The sequence below is a fragment of the Taudactylus pleione genome, unplaced genomic scaffold, assembly GCF_031769625.1.
Source record: "Taudactylus pleione unplaced genomic scaffold, aTauple2 ptg000105l, whole genome shotgun sequence".
NCBI classification, from domain to species: domain Eukaryota; kingdom Metazoa; phylum Chordata; class Amphibia; order Anura; family Myobatrachidae; genus Taudactylus; species Taudactylus pleione.
Window position 1 is genome coordinate 1,308,232 of NW_028284507.1, and position 24,864 is coordinate 1,333,095.

General features: G+C 40.4%; 2 pseudogenes; both read right to left on the reverse strand.

The window, feature by feature from the left end:
* Window positions 1-2,767: 2,767 nt before the first annotated feature.
* Window positions 2,768-2,886, reverse strand: LOC148525517 (5S ribosomal RNA; annotated as a pseudogene).
* A 5,680-nt stretch (window positions 2,887-8,566) lies between these two features.
* LOC148525518 (5S ribosomal RNA) lies at window positions 8,567-8,685 on the reverse strand (annotated as a pseudogene).
* Between the last annotated feature and the right edge of the window lie 16,179 nt (window positions 8,686-24,864).

The following is a 24,864-nucleotide window of genomic DNA, read 5'->3' on the forward strand; positions in this document are numbered from 1 at the left end:
GCAGGGACAGAGCTTTATCGCAAGCTCTGTACCTGCAAGGGATTTTTGATACATTCCTGTGATATTTCCTAAATTCGCGACGCAAATTTAGGCAAAAATATCACACTATAACCTCATTTAAATTGTGTATGGTAGTAAATAGTGCCCACGGTATTTTAACCAAGTCATATTTATATCTATGTTTTTTTTACAATACCAATATTTATAGATATATATTCCTTTTAATTCATACTGATAATTTTTTTGATAGTTATTGAATTTGTATCTATTCACAACAGCGCAGGTCAACTCTTTTCCAGACATTCTAGTGACCGGTAAAAATAGTATGCACAGGAATGTACACTGTTGAGCGCTAATTAATTTATCCAGCTATACCTGTTTAAAAAAACCTCACATCAGCTACCCTTTAGAGAGATGTGGACTCTCTCTATATACAGACAGGTGCATAAATATTGGGACACTGACAGAATTTTCATATTTTGGCCTCTATTCACCACCACAATGGCTTTGACATGAAACAAACAAGATGTGCTTTAACTGCAGACTTTCAGATTTAATTTGAGGGTAATTACATCCAAATCAGGTGAACGGAATTACAATGGTTTCTATATGTGCCTTCCACTTTTTAAGGGGCCAAAAGTAATGGGACTATCAACTCAAAAGCTATTTCATGGACAGGTGTGGGCTATTCCCTTGTTATTTCATTATCAATTAAGCAGGTAAAAGGTTGTTGATTCTAGGTGTGACATTTGCATTTGGAATCAGTTGCTGTCGACTCTCAATATGAGATCCAAAGAGCTGTCACTATCAGTGAAACAAGCCATCATTAGGCTGGAAAATCCAAACAAACTCATCAGAGAGATAGCAAAAACATTAGGTGTGGCCAAATCAACTGTTTGGAACATTCTTAAAATGAAAGAACGCACCGGAGAGCTCAGCAACACCAAAAGACCCAGAAGACCACGGAAAACAATTGTGGTGGATGACAGAAGAATTATTTCCCTGGTGAAGAAAAACTCCTTCACAACATTTGGCCAAATCAAGAACACTCTCCAGGAGGTAGGTGTACATGTGTCAAAGTCAACAATCAAGAGAAGACTTCACAAGAGTGAATATAGAGGGTTCACCACAAGATGTAAACCATTGGTGAGCCACAAAAACAGGAAGACCAGATTAGAGTTTGCCAAACAACATCTAAAAAAGCCATTACAGTTCTGGAACAACATCCTATGGACAGATGAGACAAAGATCAACTTGTACCAGAGTGATGGGAAGAGAAGAGTATGGAGAAAGAAAGGAACTGCTCATGATCGAAAATATACCACATACATCAGTGAAGCATGGTGGTGGTAGTGTCATGGTGTGGGCATGTATGGCTGCCAATGGAACTGGTTCCCTTGTATTTATTGATGATGTGACTGCTGACAAAAGCAGCAGAATTAATTCTGAAGTGTTTCGGGCAATATTATATGCTCATGTTCAGTCAAATGCTTCAGAACTCATTGGACGGTGCTTCACAGTGCAGATGGACAATGACCCGAAGCATACTGCAAAAGCAACCAAAGAGTTTTTTAAGGCTCAAAAGTGGAATGTTATGCAATGGCCAAGTCAATCCCCTGACATGAATCCGATTGAGCATGCATTTCACTTGATGAAGACAAAACTGAAGGGAAAATGCCCCAAGAACAAGCAGGAACTGAAGACATTTGCAGTAGAGGCCTGGCAGAGCCTCACCAGGGATGAAACCCAGCATCTGGTGATGTCTATGCGTTCCAGACTTCAGGCTGTAATTGCCTGCAAAGGATTTGCAACAAAGTATTAAAAAGTGAAAGTTAGATTTAGGATTGTTTAGTTTGTCCCATTACTTTTGGCCCCTTTAAAAGTGGAAGGCACATATAGAAACCGTTGTAAGTCCTACACCGTTCACCTGATTTGGATGTAATTACCCTCAAATTAAATCTGAAAGTCTGCAGTTAAAGCACATCTTGTTTGTTTCATGTCAAAGCCATTGTGGTGGTGAATAGAGGCCAAAATATGAAAATTCTGTCAATGTCACAATATTTATGCACCTGACTGTATATAAGAATTTAAAATCACAAGAAGAAGAGAAAAAGTGGGGAAAGCGCTCGGAGGTTCTAAATGAGTACAGTAAGATAAGTATATATATAAAAATGATGAAATACAATTTATTATACAATGCCTGCTAGTCACAATATTGATACTAAAACATACTATTAAAATAGAAATAAGATACTTGGTTAAGACTAAATAACAGGGAATATGGTGTATCACATATTGAGAATTCCATGTTATTGGCAGATATTTATTTACCACATATTATTATAACAGCGAACAGGGAGGATTCCGCACAGAACCAATACTAGAATTACTATAACCAACCATCTACATCCACGAATGATTTGTACATTACATATTAGTGTTGGTGGTGCTCCCACAGCCAAAATATGACAGATTGACTAACAAAAGAAAAAGTGAAGCTATTCTAGGGGCACACTTAATATGAATTCTTATTGATAAAGTAAAATATAACTTTTATTAATTATCATCATAATAAAATACATACCAGGTACATACAAAAATTTTAGTAGGCGAAAATATTATTGACAATTCCTGCAAGGTACCCCACACATACAATTACGGGTTCAATGAATGTGCTTGAGTAAAATGGTGCAACAGATACCACTGATATTGGTATATAGGCTACACAGTGTGCAATCCTATGATCCCCATTAAACAGTACAATATTTGTCTACAGCACCTGGTATTCTTGAGTGGTCCCCCACATCAGTACTAACCAGGCCTATCACTGGATCGCTTCCAAGATCAGACGGGTTTGGGCATAATCAGTGAAGTATGGCTGTAGACCATCGCTACTGAAAATATATGGGGATTCACTTATACACACGGTCTGAGCCTATTATAAAATGTAGGACTATTCTCAACAGAGAGGTCCAATTAATAATTAGTTGCTTTCAAGACAAGTGATGCATAAGCATACCTTACTTGTGATGCAATAAATTGACATATATAGCATAAGCATATATAGATTGTAACTTTATAGAAAACATCACATAAGTAGCTTCACACAAATTTTACTCAGTTCCCAGTGTACATAGATAGGAACTACTCATGGTAATAGGCCTGACAACACACATAAGTACATGAATACTGAGAACAATCACCACATCGACATAGGGCATCAATATTATATATGTATAATTGTGATGATTGCTTAAAACTTTATCCAAATAGCTCCTAACTAATTCAACAATCTCTCTAAATAGGTCTATCTTAATTGGAATGCTCAAAATTCCTATTTATGCTGCAGATGAAACAGAAAAGTACTCTCAAAAACCGGGTACATAATACATAAGAAAAGATCCCAAAGGATACATACAATTGGCAGCCATATAGGAGAGACCAGTTATATCACAGCAATAAGTTTATATCCAGCTCCAAATAACAGACAAGAAGTAGGAAATAGCCATTGGAAAAAAGAAATGACAGTCTAAGACTTGATAGGTTTCAGCGGCTGACCAGACATATTAGTCTGTCAGCCTGTATACATTACCAGTGTGGGGTAAAGTGGAACCCGGTCCGTGCACTGACTGGGTTCTCCTTAACATCAGCAGAGTGTCATGTGAAGAAAGAGAGGACGCGCGTTTCGCCCGCATTGAGGCTTGATCACCTCGTGTAATAATAGAGTAGATAGGAGTCTATTTAAGCATGTATAAAATACACGTCACTTACCCGCGACTCGGGTCACGGCTCACCGCTTGTGCCGATAGTCACAAGGCAATGCAGTCTCCCACGATCTAAACTCCATTCTATTGGTTATAATTAGACTTGTGATGGAGTGGGCCAATCAAATAGTCCCAATTAGACAAATTGCCTATTGGGATATGTAGTTCAAACAGACTAACCAAAAAGATTAAATTTTCATAAAATAGCGCTGGTAATCACATATTAATCAAGCGAGCAATCTATACAATCCTATTATATTGGATCATGCTAATTCAATCCAGAGACCATAATGAATACATAGGATACAGTATATTACCATATTTAATGATAGTAAAAAAACGTAGTATACTCCTATAAGTAAAGCGGAGTTTGTATATCATACTATACATATAGACTGATACTCATAAATATTCAATAGAACAAAATAATAAAACAATATAAGATCCTTAGCTATCAAGAAATGCCATGAAGTTTAATCACGCATGGCATAATGATAATGTATTTGCAGATAAAAGAAATAAAATTAATAATCAAAGTGCTAATATTAATTAAAATTACTAATAAATGACAATAGAGTTATCAATTGAAAACATATAATCAATAAGTGACATATAACGCATTGGTAATGGATATATATTCTAAGATCACAGTGAGCACAATAAAAAGTGAATATTAATATGATGGTACAAAATACCAATAAGATTATTATAAATAGAGTGTACCATTGTAAGTGAAAGGTAAATGTGACAAAAAATTTTTTTTAAAAACCAACATTAAGGTGTAATGTTAAAATTGTGACTAAGTGAGCAATTAATATTATATTAAGATACCATGACATGGTAATTATATAAAATATAAAGTACTGTGCACATCATAAATATAGAATATACAATAGGTGATAATATTATAAAGTGCATTAATAAAAGAAAAAGAAAAATACATTATAGGATGCAAAAAATTAAGCATGACTACAAAAATACACTGAAATTAATGTATTCATTCATTCCTCTAGGAGATAAAGCTCCTAATTTGAATGTCCAGTAGCTTTCACGTTTCATTAATTGTTGCATGAGATCGCCGCCGCGGATCCCCAACAATACTTTTTCTAGGCCAAAAATACGCAAATCCTTAGGATTGTCCTTATGGTATAAATGAAAATGTCTTGCGACTGAGGTAAGTTTCTTAAATTTCGCAAGATCAAGTTGAGCATTCCTAATAGTCCCAACGTGTTCCAAGATGCGTTGTCTAAATTGCCTTGTTGTAATCCCTACATATTTCATATCACAGGTACACGTCAAGCAGTACACAACCCCAGTAGTACTACAGTTAATAAAATCTTTAATCAGAGTAGTATTACCATATTTATCTTGGACCCTATTGCATTTTGCCATATGCTTTGCATGTCCCGCATGGAAATGAGCCATATATTGTATTATCCTTCTTAGGGAATTTAATATAATGGCTCTGCACAAGATTGTCACGTAAGTTCCTAGATCTTCGCCAGCCCATTGCAACTTTAGTGCCTAATATTTTAGATAAATCTTCATCCAATAGTAAGATGGACCAATGTCTCTGAATGATATCCTGAATGGTCCTCCATTCCCTACTAAAGTTACCGATAAACCGTACAATTTCAGTTTCTTTATTGGTTCTTTTACCTCCAGGGTGATATTCCTCTTCTTTAAAGATCATCGCTTCCCTTTGAATAGAGGAAATACTAGCCTTTGCTTTTTTAATACTTCTCTTACTGTATCCTCTTTCTAACAGACGTTCGGAAAGTTCAAAGCTTTTCGTCTTATATGTTGATTCCTCTGAGCAATTTCGTTTAAGATGCAGGAATTCGCCTTTGGGTAAATTTTCCACCGTCGGCGGAAAGTGTGCGCTTGTCTGGTGTAAGAGACTGTTCGTCGCTGTTGTTTTACGAAAGAGTTCAGTATGGATCACACCTTCAAGAGTTTTATAGATTTTAAGATCTAAAAATGATACCCACTCACGACTATATTGGAAGGTCAATCTTATGTTGAGATCATTGTTATTTAGCTCCTGAATGAACTCCAACAATAAGTTCTCCTCACCCTCCCAGATCATAAAAATGTCATCTATATAGCGCCACCACCCGCCAACAAATTGGGTATATTTGTCCATCATATCACCAAAAACAAATTCCCGCTCCCACCTGCCCAGGAAGAGGTTGGCATACGTGGGGGCACAGGCTGCCCCCATTGCCATCCCTCTCGTCTGCAGGTAGAAGCGGTCTCCGAACGTAAAGTAATTTTTGGTCAGAATAAATCTGAGAATGTCCAGTAGAAATTTATGGAAGTCGCATGGTTCCTCCATTTGAAGAAAATAAGCAACTGCTTCAATCCCCAGCTCATGTCCAATGCAAGTGTATAGAGATTCGACATCTAATGTCACAAGGAAATGATGTACATCCATTCTTACATCATGTAATTTTCTCAATATGTCGGATGTATCTTGTACATAGGATGTCAGTCCAAGGACATGGTGTCTTAAATGGAGGTCAATGAATCTACTAGCTTGTTCTGACAGTCCTCCAATCCCAGATACAATAGGTCTCCCTGGTGGCTTGTTAATATCTTTATGTACCTTGGGGAGTAAGTATAAAGTTGGTATCCTGGGTTTCTGTACTTGTAAGTATTGGTATTCCTGTTTGAGGATAGTGCCTTCTTGGAAAGCTTTGTCAATAATCCTATTATAAAGTATGGTGAAATTCTCCATTGGGTTGAACAACATTGGTTGGTAACAATTTAAATCTTGAAGTTGGCGCATCGCTTCTTGATAGTACATTTCAACAGGCCAAATAACAACATTGCCTCCTTTATCAGAAGGTTTTATGATTACTTCCTTCCAATGTCGAATATCTTCCAATGTTTTCATTTCTGTTCTACTGAGATTGCCCTGGATACTTTTCTTACCACAGGTTTTAGAATGAAGGATATCAAGATCTCTCGATACTAATTCCTGAAATATCATAACTTCTGGACAGAGGGATTCTGGTGGAAAGAATTTTGATTTTTTCTTGCAAATTAGTCTTGTTTGATTAGATAAGGTATTGGTACAAGATCCTTCTTCTTGTAATTCCTCCAGTGCATAAATTGCTTCCAATTCATCATCATCCAGTATTGACTCTCCATCGGGTGTGGTATTCATAGATAAATTGTTGTTCTTCTGATTCGCAAAATACTTTTTAAGAAGAAGCTTTCGTCCGAACAGCTTTAGGTCCTTTTCCCAATTAAATCGATTGAATGTTTGTGTTGGTGAAAATGATAAGCCTTTACTAAGTATTGAGGTCTCCACATCGGTCAGGACTTTATTAGAAAGATTAATAATATTTAGTTTGGTATCATGTAATCTTACCTCCTCGGGGTTCTGATCGGGTATCTGGATTGAGGATGACGATCCCAGTCTGATGGTTCCCCCGTATTTCTTCTTCCCCCGCCTCGTTTTCCTCTTGTACTGTATTTTTGTCGTCTCCCTCTGCTTGGTCCTAAAAAAATCGATGAAGGGTGCTCGTCATCATAGGAACCATATCTTGGGTGGGGGTTGAGGATTTCACTACTATTAGTAGCTGAATTTTCTTCTCCACCAGAAGATTCGACCTCTGATGATGTGTATGACTCCTGAGGTTTAGAATCATGTCTGTTAACACCCTGTTTACTCCATTTGAAAATATTACCGGTTTGAAAGTCTCGTTTATCCCTATTGAATTTTTGTTTTTTTCTCTCAATAATGTCTGATTCATACATTTCAAGTTCTTTTTTATGTTTTTCTACTACTTTTTGGAATGAGGTATCTTGTTCCCAATTTTCAAGTTTTTTACCCAATGTCTCAATCTCCTTTTCACAGGCATCCAGGATAATGTGATTGTGCTTGATTAGGATGGCCATTAGATCTTGAGAGCACTTAAGTAGAACTGCTTCCCAGTCCTTACTCAGATTTTCAGTGGCCAGTTTAAAAGCAGGGAATACTTTAGGACGTAGACCTCTTGGGGTGATTTTGTATTTCAAATAATTTTCCAGGGTAGTGATGTCCCAAGATACCCTAGTTCTACGTTGTAAATTAGATTTGAGTTGAAACAATTCCTCTTGCCAATTATCTCTGGTAGGGTTGGATATTGAAATGTCAGAAAAAATATCATCAAGATTATCAAAGGTTCTTTTTTTCGTAATGAGTTCATTTTTGAGAGAGAATGTAGACATATTGTTAAAGAAAGACTAAATCCTAATGAATATCTATATAAATTTTGTATATCAAAATTGTTTTTTATATTAAAAATATTGTACCTAAAGGTAGAATTCAAGGTTCTGAATGATTCGTGCCGGAATCAGAAACTGAATGGTTATCAGTAAAATAGGTTAACAGCGAACAGGGAGCATTCCGCACAGAACCAATACTAGAATTACTATAACCAACCATCTACATCCACGAATGATTTGTACATTACATATTAGTGTTGGTGGTGCTCCCACAGCCAAAATATGACAGATTGACTAACAAAAGAAAAAGTGAGGCTATTCTAGGGGCACACTTAATATGAATTCTTATTGATAAAGTAAAATATAACTTTTATTAATTATCATCATAATAAAATACATACCAGGTACATACAAAAATTTTAGTAGGCGAAAATATTATTGACAATTCCTGCAAGGTACCCCACACATACAATTACGGGTTCAATGAATGTGCTTGAGTAAAATGGTGCAACAGATACCACTGATATTGGTATATAGGCTACACAGTGTGCAATCCTATGATCCCCATTAAACAGTACAATATTTGTCTACAGCACCTGGTATTCTTGAGTGGTCCCCCACATCAGTACTAACCAGGCCTATCACTGGATCGCTTCCAAGATCAGACGGGTTTGGGCATAATCAGTGAAGTATGGCTGTAGACCATCGCTACTGAAAATATATGGGGATTCACTTATACACACGGTCTGAGCCTATTATAAAATGTAGGACTATTCTCAACAGAGAGGTCCAATTAATAATTAGTTGCTTTCAAGACAAGTGATGCATAAGCATACCTTACTTGTGATGCAATAAATTGACATATATAGCATAAGCATATATAGATTGTAACTTTATAGAAAACATCACATAAGTAGCTTCACACAAATTTTACTCAGTTCCAAGTGTACATAGATAGGAACTACTCATGGTAATAGGCCTGACAACACACATAAGTACATGAATACTGAGAACAATCACCACATCAACATAGGGCATCAATATTATATATGTATAATTGTGATGATTGCTTAAAACTTTATCCAAATAGCTCCTAACTAATTCAACAATCTCTCTAAATAGGTCTATCTTAATTGGAATGCTCAAAATTCCTATTTATGCTGCAGATGAAACAGAAAAGTACTCTCAAAAACCGGGTACATAATACATAAGAAAAGATCCCAAAGGATACATACAATTGGCAGCCATATAGGAGAGACCAGTTATATCACAGCAATAAGTTTATATCCAGCTCCAAATAACAGACAAGAAGTAGGAAATAGCCATTGGAAAAAAGAAATGACAGGCTAAGACTTGATAGGTTTCAGCGGCTGACCAGACATATTAGTCTGTCAGCCTGTATACATTACCAGTGTGGGGTAAAGTGGAACCCGGTCCGTGCACTGACTGGGTTCTCCTTAACATCAGCAGAGTGTCATGTGAAGAAAGAGAGGACGCGCGTTTCGCCCGCATTGAGGCTTGATCACCTCGTGTAATAATAGAGTAGATAGGAGTCTATTTAAGCGTGTATAAAATACACGTCACTTACCCGCGACTCGGGTCACGGCTCACCGCTTGTGCCGATAGTCACAAGGCAATGCAGTCTCCCACGATCTAAACTCCATTCTATTGGTTATAATTAGACTCGTGATGGAGTGGGCCAATCAAATAGTCCCAATTAGACGAATTGCCTATTGGGATATGTAGTTCAAACAGACTTGCAGGAATTGTCAATAATATTTTCGCCTACTAAAATTTTTGTATGTACCTGGTATGTATTTTATTATGATGATAATTAATAAAAGTTATATTTTACTTTATCAATAAGAATTCATATTAAGTGTGCCCCTAGAATAGCCTCACATATTATTATAGCAAGTTGCAAAAAAGAAAAAGCATTAATTACTTATGAAAATAAAAAGAAACATTTGTTGCAAACAGAGAAAAGAAAACATATATTAGTATTATCAGCTGTAATCTAGAGTCGGTATGTTTAGACCCGTGTATCAAAGTCTTCAGAAGTCATAAAAAATCCTGCTATCTTTCGAGGATATTCGATAATATGTCTTATTTAATTATTGAAAAAGTGTTCTCAGTTAAAAATATTAGAAAGTCGGCATCAGTGCACTGTAACCTTTATAGAACAAATTAATTGGATCTTACCGATGTCAGGAGTGAAACTGCAGAGATCAGCAAGTCTGAGTAGAACTATGTAGTCCTTATTTTGAGGGTCCCGCCGAAAACCACCCCTATTCTCCACGTCAACTGGAACCAGGCACAACGCGGTGGAGGAAAAAACTACATAGTTCTCCTTAGACTTGCAATAGATAAAATAATTTTTATAAGCAGCAGAAATGAGGGACACTATTTAAAAGGTCACTGTTCCATAGGTGTATGCGAAGATGCAATATCAAGACTGATTGTAAATAATGTGTAGCAATGAGATGGGAGAATGGTTACTAGTCCGTGTGCCAGGTAAGCAAAATTGATCCTTAGCAGATAGTCTGCTTTGGCTGTGCCAGAAATATGTAAGACTCAGTACTAAGGAAATTCTGGCACTGTGATTGGTGGAGAGTGCTGGCCATTCACCTATCAAATTTGCGGGAATAGACTATTGGTTACTTCAGGCCCAATCAAATTAGACTTGGATGGGAGAAATGTATCAGCCTGTATCCTGGTGTCATGAAATCCATCCATTTAAGGGCTAAAATCAAAGATAAAGGGGGCCAAAGGCAGATGAAACCTGACAGTCATACAATGCTTCTCTGTTATAAATCAAAGCATCTCAGAGAAGGAGACATTTAAATTGTACCTGTCACTTGCATACAGCTGCAAATTGCATTTAATGTGAGTTAAAACAGTATTGTTTCGTCATTCGCTTTTTTACATATCTACATAATGTTAGCAATGTTATGGACATCTATAAATATTCATGAATATAAATTAGAGTGAATAGCTCATGTACTGACAGCAGCAGCTCACTGTGCTCATGAAAAACGTTGAGATATCAAACTGTAGGACACAACCAGGTTCCAGTATGACGTCTCTGAATGATTGTAAGAGATTAGTGTCTATGGAAGGTCAGCTCACCTGTCAGTCTGTAGCTACAGCTAACTGACATAGGGGGAGATGTACTAAGCATGTACTAAGGATTTCGCAAAGGACAGCTCTCTCGATAAGAGCTGTCCTTTACGATGCTGCCGGGCAGAGGGACTTCCGGGTTGAACACCCAGAAGTCCTTCTGCGCATGCGCACAAGGCTGCGGGCTGCGGGGGCTCATGGGAGGGATCCGATCGGATCCCTCACAGCCAGGAGCATCGCGTTAAGCAACCCATGGGCTTCTATGTGGCATTACCTAGCGACGTGAAGCAGCAGAATGCATCGCAGTCTGCTGCTTAGTACATACGGGGAATGCGGTAAGACCCCCAAAAGTTACATCTTTGGGGGTTTTACTGCATTTTTGCCGTTAGTACATCTCCCCCAGAATGCGTAAGGCCTTGGTGGGCAGCCTCACACATGGCCACAAACTCCTCCAAATAAATCCTACATAAAGATGAACAACAATACACTTTATATATAATTATTCATATGTCACCTCCAATTGCTTTGGGATCTTAACTGTGACCCTCGAGACAGCATCAGCAATGCATAAAATCTGCTCTCAATGTTCTGCTTTAGAAACAGACTGTATGTACAAACGTATTCTCGGGTTTTACTAGGTTCCCCAGTCCACTATGGATGTTAACACTCCATGCTAGTACAACTGACTGATAGTGTATGCTCCTAGTGACCGGATGACCAAAACTGTCCTCATAGTAACTAATAAAAGCCACTTTCTTCCTTATTAGTAATAAATGATGCCCATTAAAATGCCCCAATTTAGGAGTAAATCCACTACACGGTACATCAGTAATAGTAATGTACATTACTAGGCAACCAGTAGTATTATTGCCCAGTCAGCAGCAGTAATAGTGTCAGAAGGATTTCAGAGGTGTTGCACTGGACTAATACTTGTGGGTGTGGCTAAGCAGCCAAGATGGATGGTTGCACCCTGTGAGAGCTCCATCAATCTGGACATTTCTACCTGTACCTAATCTTGGTCTGCTGGATTTTGTGGGGATTTAAATAGTGCTTTTAAACCTTACTGAGCTGGTGCAGGCTTCTTTGCAATATCTTCCTGGTTATCATCGGCAGTCTTTAACCTGTACTAACACTGGAGAAGTGGTTTTGCAGCCTCCTATCCTACCTAGCGGGTCAGCCTACACTTCCAGACTCACCAATTGTGAAATGCGTTAAGGGGGCGATTACATGCTGTTCTCCTACCCACAACTGGCTGGATCTGCACCAGCGAGTCCTCCAATCGTACCTCCACCAAAATCTCCCACCTAGCCTGCATCCTTCAAAACCCTTCCGCTTTGCAGTTTGCAAGCTATTCTCCCTGGCTTCTGTCCTGCAGGACTCAGGCATGGCTCCGGCTCTCACTCCCTGGGAGTACACAATCTGTAGCTGCTTCACACTGGATCCTGACACCTGCAGAATTGGTAGTTTCCTGGCGCTCTAACCTCACTGGACAGCTCTCTATTTGTTTCCCACAATCTTTTGGCTGTTTGCTACCAGACTCAATGCAATTACTGCAGCTCTTTCATTTGCTGTCACTTCTCTCTTCTGTTCCTGGTTGGCTTACCACACTGCCTCCTGTCTCCATCTTCCTCCCATACCTGATCATTGGAGGAAATTTGATATTTAATCATGGGCAATGTCTCATTCTAGGGAGATTTATAGCTTTTATTGGGATGACATCCCTACTGCCAGGAACTGCCCTCTGGCCACCTCCCACCATCTTCTATTAAATATGGGAGACCTCTTCTACACCAGATCTATCATACCTGCACTTAATGAATCTTAAGTCACAGTGCTGCTGATGTACTCTACTGCCCTCCATTGACTTTATTTCTTTGACAACATTGACTTTCCTTCAACTATACTTGACAAGGCAGTGTGCACTCTTGACACCTCTCCTTGCAAGACTTACCAGAACTTACCAGTTCATCAACCCCTTACTCTCCTTTTCTCCCAACACACTACAAACCACCTCAAGTGGTTGAAGCAAATCTTCTATGAGAGCAGGGATAAGGCAGATAGAATTTTGCCCTCCAATTATCCTCATGCTTAAAAACGCCAAAAACTATCTTCTACATACATGATCCTGCTGCTATTCGCACTGAATTCCAAAATTATTGCAGCAAACTTTACAACTTACATGCAACCTCCTCTTCTACTCCACATAACGATACTGTGTTTCATGACTTTCTAACTGTAGCCAGACTCTCCCAATTGTCACATGATGCAATAGACTACTTCAGCAGGGTGATCATAGTTGAGGAAATAGAGGCCTCCATTAAAATGCAGAAGATTGGTACACCTCCTGACCCTGATGGCTTTACCGCTGCGTATCACAAGAGTTATCAGGTTTCTTGGTTCTGCATCTGCACTCTCTCTATATTGGAATCTTAAAAGGTGGCTCCTTCTAGGATTGTGGTGATACCCAAGGAGATTAAGGACCCCCACTATTGAGCCAGTTATAGGCCTATCTCCCTCCTCAATCTGGATTATAATATTTACGCTAAAATACTGGCCAATAGGCTTAATCAGGTCCTTGCCTCCTTGATCCACTACAATCAAGTGGGTTTCATACCGTTACATCAGGCGCGGAACAACACAGGATTTTCCTACTGGTCCTTTACACTGGCCCCTCCTGTAGGTTCTCCATAAATGGTATCCTGTGATCATTTTTTTTAAATTTTGAATGGTACCAAGGCAAGGCTGTCCCGTGACCTCACCCTGGTCATTGCACTGGCTTTGCATCCCACACTCAGTGTCGAAAATTGACCTATGCACGATGCCATGGTATGACTCGTCTTCTGCTATTGCTCTTCAATATGCTATACTCAAACCCTATTGTTGTTTTTTTATCTTCCTTTTTTATCACATGTTGGCACCCCCTTATATATGTTGCAGTATCAGAGTTAATTTGCTTCCTTTTTGCCCTAGTCCTGTTTCGCCCTTCCCCTCTCCCCCTTCTTTGTAGTTCTGTAGGTATACCAGTTACCCATTTTTGGTTCATGTTCTGTATTCGTTCCTGATGTAAAACGGCTCACTTGTTTTGCTTATGTTTTTCCTGCTCTATAAATGTTTTATATCATTATTGTGAGCACTCAAAATAAAGAATTGCAAAAAAAAAATTACTTATGGATGGTTGTTCTAGTGTAGGTGCTGCTAGATATGATGATTGGGAGACTCAACCACTCAGTAATAGGCAAGTGTATATAAAAAGACTAATCTATAAACCCATGTGCCCAGATTATTATTTTTGAATAAATTAGCAGTAAGATATATGCACAGTAATAAAGCACCAGTTGGTGAAATTACCCATAAAATGTCAGTAAAGTATAGTAACCCCAGTCATATGTGTAGCGTGTAGTCACAGAGGTGTAGTGTGGAGTCCTGGCACCTGAAGCAAGCCTACGCTCTGCTTTCCCCCCCATGCCACTTTTGAATATTGCTAAAGTGGACGTGGCCAGCATGTGGGGCTAATTTGAAATAATAAAAAAAAAATCATAAATGACCCACAGAGACCCTCTTTTGCTGGGTAGTAAATGGGGAATTCAATGGGAGGGGAATTCAATTCTATGCGACTGCTGACACTGCGGGCATATCGGGCACTTGGATCTGCAGATATATCTACAGACTGTGCAGAACATATGTTCTGCATACAGGAATCTTGTACGATATATACCGCACTGTAAAGCTGGGTACACACTGACAGGTATATTGGCCGATCAATTGATCGGCCAATATGGGCCGTATTCAATTAGCGGCGAAAAGCTGTCATCTGCGAAAAAGTATCGCGGAAGACGTCATTTCACCAGGCGGAACTTTACGCCGTATTCAATTGCAAAGACTATTCGTATACGCGGAAAGTCAATGAAATGTAATAGGCGAAAAAGTTTTGCCTATGAATACCCGCCGGAAAAAAGTGTAGACTTGCGGTTTTGGGGAAACCACTCTGCACCATTTGGACAGCCCCCCAAAGGTTAACTGCATAAAAAAAATGCCCCCCCAAAAAGAGGAACACCCCAAAAAAGTACAAAGCGGGGGTACAAACGCAAAAACTAGTGAAATAGACTTTTGGGGGCTCAGCAAGTATGGGGGAGGTGTTTTTTTATTGCAGGTACTTGCTGAAGGTGCGTTTTTGCGGCACTTAAACCTTGACTAGCGATTTTGAACTATGCTTTCACCCATTTTCAAGTACCCCAAATTTGACAGGACTACTCATTTTCACCATAAAAAACTGCTTAAATGCTATTCTTCACCACTTGTGCAAAGCCGCTATTTTGGAGCAATTGACAGCACTTAAATACCCCAAATAGGTTCAGTAGGGCTAATCAGGGACATCTACATTGATCCCCAATGTTAGTGCTTCTTTTGTGGGGTGTCAGGCTGATTTCCCCAATTCTGCCAACACTTTTCGCCTGTTAGAGTTTCACCGGGACGCGTTTTCACGTCCTTTGGAATTGAATATGGCGAATAGCGGGAGCGCGCACAATACTCTTACGCATGCAAAACTGGCGATGTCAGCAAAATGTCTGGCATGCAAATACGTTTCGCGGGTGCAAAAATAATTGAATATGGCTCTATATCGGGTGCCCGTCGCCCACTGTGTACCAGCAATAGGTCTGTGAACAATGTCATTCACAGACATATCGCATTGGCTGTCTAACGGCAGGTGTGTATGACCGATCAGCCGACCGCCTGTGCACATGTAGCGGCGATCCCCGGCCAGCGGGACCCACAGCTGCCTGGAAGATGATGGTCGTTCAGTGAATGACTATCGCCCACCTAACCTTTTATAGCTCCCTATCTAACTCTCTTCTTATAGTAAACACCCATCACATCTTCTCTTTCTTCAATTGAACATCCTCCTCCTAACCCTAGGCCAACTTTCCAGTGTGATTGGATTATACAGCCCACCAAGAATATCTACAATTCTGCTGGACCAATTTGCAATATATAGCACCTCTCCTTGTGTATCAACACCTATTTCCCTATAGATTGTAAGCTTGCGAGCAGGGCCCTCTTACCCTTATGTATGTCATGTATGTATGTCTTTTACAACTCAGTATAATGTTAATCTTGATTCAAATTGTAAAGCGCAACGGAATTTGCTGCGCTATATAAGAAACTGTTAATAAATAATAAATAATAATAAATAATCTACAGATACTGTATATCTGCAGGTTACACCTTAAAGCTGGGTACACACCTAATAGATATATCTGCAGATTGACTGGTCTGCAGATATATCTGCACATGATGGTTGTTCATACAAACTGAACAACCATCATCTATCACCTGGACGCGGGTCCAAGTGCAAGTGCACACCTGGCTAGCCGATCGCCTGTACAGACAGCATGATGGACAGATATAACTGCAGCACAGCTGGCGGGATATGTCTGTGAACGATGTCTTTCACTGACATATCGCTGGTAAACACAGAAACTATCTTTGTTTACCTAATCCACAAGAGATCTAGCTAGGTGTAGTGTCCCCCTTCTGTTCTAAATCTAGCCAGACAGGGTGACTCAGCCCGAACACATAGCACAATGTGCAGTATATATGCAGATATATCTGCCATAGGCTGTGCTGCACAGCCGATGCAATATGTCTGTGAATGATGTTGTTCACAAACATATTGTCTGTACACACTGGGCGACGTACTCATGATATATCGGTTGTTCAATTGAACAGCTGATATGTGAGTCAGTGTGTACCCAGCATTAGAAGAAATCCAAACAAATTCCTACAGACTGAGACTATACTGGTGCTATAAGGAGGAGTAGTTCAGTGTTCAGAGGAGAAAAAAGATGAGGCTGGTGTAGGACGTAATGGTTCCTGCCAACTGGCAGAGGATGAAGATAGAGAGGAGGACTGCAAGGACCCTTGTTCCTCTTCCTTTTGCACAAGATGGCTCTAGACCTATACTTACAGTTAAGCTATCTCAAAAGGCCAGGGATAAATACATCAGTGAGATAGATGAATACCAAGAAAGACTAGAAAAAGCATCGGATAGAACCAAAAACTGATATGCTTAAAGTGTCAAATGTAAAGAGTGTTCAGGAACAAATTCAAAATACTTTGGATCAACTCAGGTCCAGTTATGTTAACTGGAAGCTTGAAGGAACATGAAGAGAGACATTGATCAAGGACATGACAGTCTTATATGTAATGCAGTCACAGAGGCTGAAACTAGATTAGATCGCTTAAAGGAAGTACAGTCCCAACGCACTAGTTCAGCCACTCTAGTTCATCCAGCCATTATTCAAAAACAATAAAAATCGTTGCGTTCCAACATGTCCACAATGAGCGCTGCCACCATCAAAGCACATGCAGATGCTGCGAAAGCATGAGCCTCTTATGTAAAAATGGTGATCGCATCAAATTTGGAAAAAGCTAGTTTGGAATTAGATGCACTACATCAAGAGAAAGAAGCAGCTATTGCTGTGGCACGGGCTGAGGCCCTTGAAGCAGCCATAGACCAAGACCAAGATAGCAGAGAGGATCTACTGTATGTAGCCAAATTATCTCAGAAGACCCTGATAAACACACCAGAGAATATGTACTAAGTCATACCAGTAAGCACAGCAGCTTACCCTGCTCTGACAACGAGGAACCAGTTGTAATTGCTAAACCTTTAAATAAACAATCCGACATGTACAGTCTCTATAGTGATTTACAAAACTTCTCACATGTTAATTCACTTCATCAGGCTCACCTGCAAAGTATAAATCAGCTGGAGGAGATGCTATTTTGCTTTCAAGAACAAAAACCTTACAGACTACAAATGCCTGATCATCAGAAACTTTCCCCACTCATCAGACAAAATAAGTAGGTTGATACATTGAATCACAACATCCTACAAACACCTCATCATACACAGGCTGTTAAATCAGAGATGACAGACTTTGTTAAATTCATGGTTCGCGGTGAATTGGTTAACACAGGACTTACAAAGTTTGATGATCGTCCAGAGAACTACAGATCATGGAGGTCCATCTTTAAGATCTCAATCAATGACCGTTGAATCAAAGCAAGTGGAAACTTGATCTCTTAGCATAATGGTTGGGGAGCAAGTGTTCAGGATATGTGAAAACACAGATCAGTTATTGTGAATAATCCCTCAATAGGACTCAAACTAGTATGAGAGCGACTTGAAGAGTGTTACGGTAACCCTAAGCCCTTTTCAACAAAGCTAGAAACGTTCCCAAAATTTCAAACACAGATAACCAGAAATTCCGAGAACATGGAGATCTGTTGCTAGAATTAGAGTCAGCTAAAATGAAAAATGTTTACCAGGACTCAGCTATTTAGATGCTACTCAATGAGTGAAATCCATTGTTGAGAAGCTTCTATATAGCATACAAGAAAAATGGACTTTCCAAGGCTCAAGGCACATGGAAGAAAATCATGTGGCATTTTTCCCTTCTATTTCTTTTCAAAGTTCATTTCGAATTTAGAAAAACAAGAAATGGACCAAGTTTTGACCTTAACTCCCACACTACAGCCAGTCCAGGTTATCCAAAAGGTGAAAGAAGTACGAAAAGGTACGATAACTCCAAAATACCTACTTCAGTACACAAGACAGAGGTGAAAACATTTGTAACTTCTCCTTTCACAACGGGTAAAATAGTAGAGGTTTCAGATAGACAATGCCCCCTGCACAAGAAACCACACCTCCTTAAGAAATGTCGTACTTTCAGAAAGAAACCTTTAGAAGAGAGAAAGAATTTACTTAAAAACTTTGGACTGTTTCCGATGGTGTTCTTCTACAAATCACCACTCTAGAGACTGTAAATCTACAATTAAGGACTGTATTCAATTAGTTTCGCACCCGTGATACTTTTTCGCATACCGTACTTTTCGCCGACATCGCGTGTTTTGGCTGCGTAAACTTATCGTCCCCGCTATTCGCCATATTCAATTACAAAAGACGTGAAAACGCAACCCGACGAATGCAAACCAGGCGAAAAGTGCTGTTAGAATTGGGGAAATCAGCCTGACGCCCCCTAAAAGATGCACTAACATTGGGGATCAATGCACATGCCCCCGATTAGCCCTAATAAAGCTAGTACTAAAGGTGTGTCAATTTCTTCTTATTAGCGTCTTTGTACAAGTGGTGAAGAATAGCATCAAGCAGTTTTTTTTGGTGAAAATAAGTAGTCCTTTCAAATTTGGGGTACTTGAAAATGGGTGCAATCATGGTTTGAAGTCGCTAAAGTAAAGTTTAAAAAAAACTTAAACACGCACATGAACTAAGCACCTGCAATCAAAAAAATACCTCACCCATACTTGCAGACCCCCCAAAAGTATATTTTGCTAGTTTTTAAGTTTGTACCCTCACTTTGCACTTTTTCACCCCCATTTTCAAAGTGCTTTTTAGGGGTGTTCCTCGCTTTTTTTTAGTTTTTTTTTTATGCAGTTATCCTTTGGGGAGCTGTTTCAAGGGTGCTGAATAGATTCCCCACCTTTGCACCCCAAAATAGAGGTTTTGCACTTTTTTTCTCCACCTATTCACTGGTGAATATATTTTGCCTATTACATTGCATTGCGTTTTCTCATACGCAAAAAAGTGTTTGCAATTGAATACGGAGATAAGTTTCCGCCTGTCAAAAAGTCACAATCGCCAATACTTATTCGCGGATCTCGGCTTTTCACTTCTAATTGAATACGGGCCTAAATGTTTAAAGTGTGACAGTGAGAAACATGTAAATGCTTTACACCCAGACACCTTTAACCCAGATTCTGCCAACACTCTTGGCCCTGTGTCAAAGGATGGCGGGGAGAAGGAGGGTGAAAAGATGGAAACTTTAGTCACATCTACATGTACTGAGGTCTGCAAAGAAGGTGATAGCAATCGATCCTGTTCAAACATATTCCTGGTCAAGGTGAATCTCACAGGACATTCCGATACATCCGTCAGAATGTATGCCATTTTGGATGATCAAAGTAATAGATCTTTAGCTGCGTCAGAGTTCTTTGACCTATTCAACATAGGGGTGAACCACACTCCATACACACTTAAAACATGTGCTGTGATGAAATATACATTAGGAAGAAGAGCAAGTGGATATATAATTGAGACTGTGGATGGAAGCATAAAACTTCCTTTTCCTACACTTATAGAGTGTGATCAATTGCCAAACAGCAGGAGTGAAATCCATACGCTTGACGTTGCACGTCATCACCCTCACTTGAGAGCTATTGCTGATCATATCCCACCATTGGATGATGCTGCACAAATTCTTCTTCTGCTTGGGTAATAGTGGGTGATGTTTGTATTAACAAGGTGCACAGACCAGACAATTCAATGCCTCCAAAACATGCGTGCTGGAAAATGATCATGTATCCCTATTTGAACCATGCCCTAATCACTTATTTATAATAGAGAGTCTCACCAGAACAGTTCAACAAGGGGTTAAGTGAATCATACTGACAGAGAGCTTACTACATATGGGAAGGGTGGTGAAGGTCTTGGTGATACTGTATTTCAGACAACGAAGGATGACAATAAAACTGCACCTTCAATGGAAGACAAGGAATTTCTAAAAATTATGGATAAAGTCTTCAAAGATTAATCAAGTACAGTAGTTGGGTTGCTCCATTTCGTTGATCTAGATGTCGTCTTCCCAACAATAATGAGCAAGTTCTTGCAAAATTCAACTCGCTGAAGCGTAACTTGGAAAATAATTCAGAAATGAAAGAGCATTTTGTAGCCTTTATGAAAAACATATTTTCCAACAGCCATGCAGAACAAGCTCCTCCACTTGAAAAGAGTGATGAATGTTGGAATTTCCCAATCTTTGGAGTGTACCATCCATGAAAGACAGGTCAGATAAGGGTGGTATTTGACTCAAGTGCTATATTTGAAGGTACTTCATTGGACTACATCTTCCTCACTGGACCAGATCTTACAAACAACCTCATGGGAGTGTTTATTTGCTTCAGGAAAGAACACGTCACTATTATAGACGTTTTACTGCTTCATTGTTAGAGAAGACACTATAAAGTAGTTAAGGTTCCTGCGGTACCGCAACAATGATGTACATGATTAAATAATTGAATACCGAATGAAAGTGCATGTTTTTGGTAATAGTCCTTCACCTGCAGTGGCTACCTACAAACTTAGAAGAACAGCTCAAGAGGGAGAAATTAATATAGCACTAATACAAGGCAATTCATTGAAAGGGACTGTTATGTGGATGATGGGCTTAAATCCCTGCCTACTGAAGATAAAGCTATACATCTACTCAAAAGAGCTCAAGCAATTTGAGACTTCACAAGATAGTCAACTCACAAGAAGGTGTTCTACTCGGAAGATTATGCAAGGATTTAAAGAATTTAGATCTAGGCTTTGATACTCTTCCAATTCAGCGCAGTCTAGGAATAAGTTGGGATATAAAGACAGACACCTTCACATTCCAAGTGTCAACAGAAGAAAGATCATACACCCGAAGAGGTACTGTATCCGGTCAACAGTCAACAGTCTCTATGACCCATTTGGGTTTGTAGCTCCAGTAACAATACAAGAGAAGTTTTTGCTAAGGGAGCTTTCCACAGATTTACAAGACTGGGACGCACCAGTACCTTTAGGAAGGTAACAAGAATGGGAGATGTGGAAAGATTCCTTACCTTCCCTAGAACAAATCCAAGTTCCACTTTGCTACACCTCTGTGTCACTTATTGCAGCAAAATGCAAGAAGATTTGTATTTTCTCAGATGCTTCAACAAAGGCCATAGCTGCAGACAAATAGCTAAGGGAGCTTGCCAGGTTGGATTCATTCTAGGCAAGAATATGTTGGCACCACAACCTCAACACACTATTCCGAGACTTGAACTGTGTGGAGCTGTACTAGCAGCAGAGATAGCAGAGCTTATTTTATCAGAATTAGACATTAAACCGGATGCAGTTAAATTCTACACTGATAGTAAGGTAGTTTGGAATCCATATGATTTACCACCGGACGCAAGTCCGGCAGTTGGAATCCTGACAGCGGCTGCCCGACATGGGTGAAAATCCTGATCGTCCCTAAGGTAAGTACAGACTAACCTAATTCCCTCCCCTAACCCTCCCTTAGGGGTGCTTAACCCTAACCTCCCCCCAGTACCTAACCCTAATCCCCTCTCTAAGTGCCTAAACCTAACCCCCCCTTCCCCGCTGCCTAAACCTAAAACCCATGGGGGGGTGCCTAACCCTAAGTCCCCACCGGGGGTGCCTAACACTAACCCTCCCTCCCCCTAGCCTAACCCTAATCTCCTGGGGGGTGCCTAACCCTGTCCCCCCGGGAGCCCTAAACCTAACCCCCCCTGCGGTTGTCCGCGCCCTTCGATCGGGATGCCCGGCGCCAGTTTCCCGGTGTCGGTAAAATGACAGGCATCTAGATTTAGATGCCTGTCATTTAACCCTCGCCCGGATAAAACAATTGGGAAGTCGGCTGTCGGGATTAGGTACGCCGGCTTCCCGACTGCATACTAGTAGTTTTAGGCTACACATATAACAATCAAGAATGTTTCATGTGTATGTCAGTAACAGGGTGGAAAAGATCACATTATCTTTTTTCCGAAACAATGTAACTATGGGCTTGATTCAGATCCGCTCGCTAGATGCGTACGCTCGCTAGATGCATATGCAAATTCGGCTATGTGACAGCAAGGCAGGTGATTGCATGGCAAGGCATAAGCACACCCACTTTGTTTTGGCATCGCTCTGTGTATGCAGATGCCCACCTGCCTGTCTTAAGACGCCCACTTGCGCACGTCATCTCCAGGATGGGTATGCAAACATCGGTACCATTGGAACTGAACGCAGCGCTTGTGGATGACCATACCCTACTGCAAGCACTTCAGTGTACAATCCAGCCAGGTGACGTGTACTATGATGCTGCGTCTTAATTATGCATGCCTCTGAAATGGCGTTGAGAAGCACAGGCAAGCCTGCTCTCGCACCTCCACTCCCCCGTTTTCATAGATCAACCCCTGCCACCACTCACAAATGGCTTCTCCTGTCATTCACTCAGCTGGGCAGTCTATGCACAGCGAGCACACGCTTCCCGATCGCTTGGACTGGTTCGCGTACACGCACTGCGATGCATACGCATGCGCACAATGCAAACATCGGCAGTCTGCGTGCGAACGCTTCTTAGCGAGCGGGTCTGAATCGAGCCCAATGTGCCTACAGATGAAAACTTTGCCGGTCATGCCACTAGGTCAGTTCCTGCAACACTTCTGATGAGTACCACCTGGTTAACAGGTCCAATATCCTTGTTATGTCCAGATGATGAATCACTCATTGCCAGAGACTCTTTCGAATTGATAAATCTGATACAGAGCTTTGCCCACTAGTAACTATGTTGTTTGTTACTGCTGACACAAGGGAACAGCTTGATCTACATTGATTTGAATGGTTTTCAAAGTGAATGACACTCATAAGAGCTATGGCACAACTCATTCATATTGCACTGTGTTACCGTGATGGACCCGATGATTAAACAAAGAATTGTCGAGGGTGACACATTTGTGCAAAATCATGTGCTCCAAATGAACTCTCTAAAAAAAAAAAAACGCTTTTACTAATTTCTACCAATCCAAAATTGCCCGTCATCTTGACTCCAGCAACACGTCTTACACAGAAGTTTGGTGTGTCCGCCATTCCATCTGGAAACTTTAATGATAGAGACTTTTACAAACGTCAATGGAAACAGGTGCAGTTCTTTGCCAATACCTTTTGTATTCGTTGGAAGCGTGAGTACCTGACTACTCTACAAAATCATTGCAAATAGCAATATAATTGTACCAATTTATAAGAAAAAGACCTTGTGCTACTTAAAGACAAGCAGGTCAATCGAAATGAGTGGCCAATGGGACAGTGGGCCTGATTCAGAGCCGGATGCTCTGACAGAGCGCTCGCTCTGAATCAGGGCCGGCCCTCTGGTTTTGCAGAATGGCCTCCTGCCGCTCGCATAGCTGTGGGTGACCACCCACAGCTATAGCGAGCGGCCATGATGATGGTCGCGATGGTCAAGACCATCCTGACCATCGGGCTTGCGATGAGACCCTTTGGTAGGGTCTCGTTGACGCAAGCCCAAGAGTGTTTTCGGCTCAGAGCCGAAAGCACTCCCACTGACATCACTTGTGATGGGAACGCCTCCGTCTGGGCAGCCATGCCCCTAGCCCGCCCACCAAAGGGGGCGTGCTGTCACTCAACATCGACAGCACGCCTCCTTTGGTACAAGACCTGGAGCGACGGTTTGCCCGTCGCTCTCCGGGTCTCGCGCATGCGCACGACGGAGCCGGCTCCGTCGTGCGCATGTGCACTGGACCGCCATCGACCCGCTTGTGAGCGCATAGCGCTCGTGAGCGGGTCTGAATCAGGCCCAGTGTTTCTTACGTCTCATAGGGATCTTGTGTAATTATTATGCATGCATTACTATGATATTGTTTTTTCCTTATGTGTTTGTATAGTTAAATAGTGATATCTACATATATCAGATGGGGAGTGTACTGTATCCACAGCACTTCTATTATATCATGTTGTGTTCTTCTTAGTGATGTTATGTGACAAGTTAATGTTCTGCACTCTGCTGGTTAATTCTATTTTTTTCTGTGCAGATCTCCATTTGTTTGTCTATGCCTAGCTGCATTTTACCATGTGACAGGTCAAAGAATCCTCCATTTTTATTTTACTGTTCAGTTAATCCCTACAGGATTATATTTTACACACACAAGCACG